The 2,562-nt window shown below is 65.1% G+C and overlaps 1 non-coding gene across 1 annotated transcript; it reads left to right on the top strand.

The window, feature by feature from the left end:
- Positions 1 to 119, top strand: LOC131867312 (5S ribosomal RNA). The gene has a single exon (XR_009365871.1). It is a non-coding gene; the product is annotated as a 5S ribosomal RNA (ribosomal RNA).
- Positions 120 to 2,562: the final 2,443 nt, after the last annotated feature.

Raw genomic sequence — 2,562 nt, 5'->3', positions numbered from 1 at the left:
GGGTGCGATCATACCAGCGTTAGTGCACCGGATCCCATCAGAACTCCGCAGTTAAGCGCGCTTGGGCCGGAGTAGTACTGGGATGGGTGACCTCCCGGGAAGTCCCGGTGTTGCACCCTTTTTTAGTTTTTCGCCGGGCGTCGCAATGCTATTTGAATAAACCTTTTGCCCGTTTGCGTTCTCGTCGGGGCCGGGCCGGGCCGGGGTGCGCTGCCCGCACTACCGCGCGCGCGGGGGGCGACACCGAGCGCGCACCCGAGGCGCCCCGAGCACACAGGCCACGGTGCAACCCGGGCGTTGTGCGCGCACCCCGGTGCGCCCGAGGTGCTGCGCGCGCACCCAGGTGAAATCGGTGTGCACCTCGGCCAGTGCGCGCTCGGTCGAGTCGCGCACGTTGGCCAAGGTGCACGGTGATGTTTCTTACTCTAAGGTTCCGCACCAGACGCCCGGGACAGGTGAGCGAAGCTGGGCGGGGCCGGGTGCGCGGCCGGGGCAGGTGCACGCAGCTGGAGAGAGCTTTGGAGCACACTTCGGAGCGCACCAATGATGCGCTCCATTCAAAAGTTTCCTGAAAAGGCAAAAAAAGTTGAGATTATAGAATTTCCCACTTGAGAGATTGTAAAAAAAAAAAATTTAAAATGAAGGAAACGCGGGTGCCAAGGTGTGCGCAGCCCAGCCCACCCTGGCGAAGGTGCACGCAAGGTGCGCACCCGAGGCAAACCGGACAATTAACCCAACTTTCGACTTCGCGCGCACCTTGGAGCGCACTTCGGAGCGCTCCTTGGTGCGCACCAATCTTGGGCACCTCGGAGTGCACCATGGCGCCCACCAAGGTGCGCACCCGGGGCAAACCGAGCTCTGACTTCGTGCGCACCTTGGAGCGCACGAAAGGTGCGCACCATGGCGCCCACCAAGGTGCGCAGCCCAGCCAAGGCGTGCGCATCAAGGTGCGCACCCTGGCGAAGGTGCGCACCCGGGGCAAACCGAGCTCCGACTTCGTGCGCACCTTGGAGCGCACAAAAGGTGCGCAACCCAGCCAAGGTGTGCGCACCCCGGTCAAACCGAGCTCCGAATCGTGCGCACCAGAGGTGCACGCCATCGTGCGCACCTTGGAGCACACTTCGGAGCCCTCCTTGGTGCGCGCCGATGTTGCGCACCTCGGAGCGCACCCGGGGAAAACAATGCAATTAACCCGACTTTCGACTTCGTGGGCACCTCGGAGCGCTCTCGGGTTCGCACCTCGGAGCACACCGAGGTGCGCACCTTTGATGCGCTGCCTTCACCAATTTCCAGAAAAGGCAAGAAAACATTGAGAAGGTGTGCGCACCGAGGTGCCCACCCTGGCGAAGGTGCACGCGAGGTGCGCACCCGGGGCAAACCGGGCTCCGACTTCGTGCACGCCGCACCTTGGAGCACACTTCGGAGCGCTCCTTGGTGCGCACCAGGGCGCGCAACCCAGCCGAGGTGCCCACCCCGGCGAAGGTGCACGCGAGGTGCGCACCCGGGGCAAACCGGGCTCCGACTTCGTGCACGCCATGGTGCCCACCGCGGCGAAGGTGCACGCGAGGTGCGCACCCGGGGCAAACCGGGCTCCGACTTCGTGCACGCCGCACCTTGGAGCACACTTCGGAGCGCTCCTTGGTGCGCACCATGGTGCCCACCAGGGCGCGCAACCCCGCCGAAGGTGCACGCGAGGTGCGCACCCGGGGCAAACCGGGCTCCGACTTCGTGCACGCCGCACCTTGGAGCACACTTCGGAGCGCTCCTTGGTGCGCACCATGGTGCCCACCAGGGCGCGCAACCCCGCCGAAGGTGCACGCGAGGTGCGCACCCGGGGCAAACCGGGCTCCGACTTCGTGCACGCCATGGTGCGCACCGCGGCGAAGGTGCGCACCCGGGGCAAACCGGGCTCCGACTTCGTGCACGCCGCACCTTGGAGCACACTTCGGAGCGCTCCTTGGTGCGCACCAGGGCGCGCAACCCAGCCGAGGTGCCCACCCCGGCGAAGGTGCACGCGAGGTGCGTACCCGGGGCAAACCGGGCTCCGACTTCGTGCACGCCGCACCTTGGAGCACACTTCGGAGCGCTCCTTGGTGCGCACCATGGTGCCCACCAGGCCGCGCAACCCAGCCAAGGTGTGCGCACCAAGGTGCACGCGAGGTGCGCACCCGGGGCAAACCGGGGTCCGACTTCGTGCACGCCGCACCTTGGAGCACACATCGGGGCGCTCCCGGGTTCGCACCGGCGTTGCGCACCGTGGTGGGCACCTCGGAGCACACCAAGGTGGGCAGCGAGGTGCGCACCTTTGATGCGATGCCTTCACTAATTTCCATAAAAGGCAAAAAAAAAACGAGATTTTAAAATTTCCGTTTTGAAAGATAGTGAGAAAAAGGGAATGCTGGTGCCATCTTGAGCCCGCCCTGGTGCGCAGCCCAGCCAAGGTGTGCGCACCAAGGTGCCCACCCTGGCGAAGGTGCGCGCCCGGGCAATTAACCCAACTTCCAACTTCGCGCGCGCCAGGGTGGGAGCGCACCCAACAACCGGGCCTGGGAAGAGCCAATG

This window comes from Cryptomeria japonica, unplaced genomic scaffold (assembly GCF_030272615.1).
Source record: "Cryptomeria japonica unplaced genomic scaffold, Sugi_1.0 HiC_scaffold_167, whole genome shotgun sequence".
Classification (NCBI taxonomy): domain Eukaryota; kingdom Viridiplantae; phylum Streptophyta; class Pinopsida; order Cupressales; family Cupressaceae; genus Cryptomeria; species Cryptomeria japonica.
The sequence above is the reverse complement of the archived record's forward strand: the minus strand, read 5'-3'. Positions and strand labels throughout refer to the sequence as shown.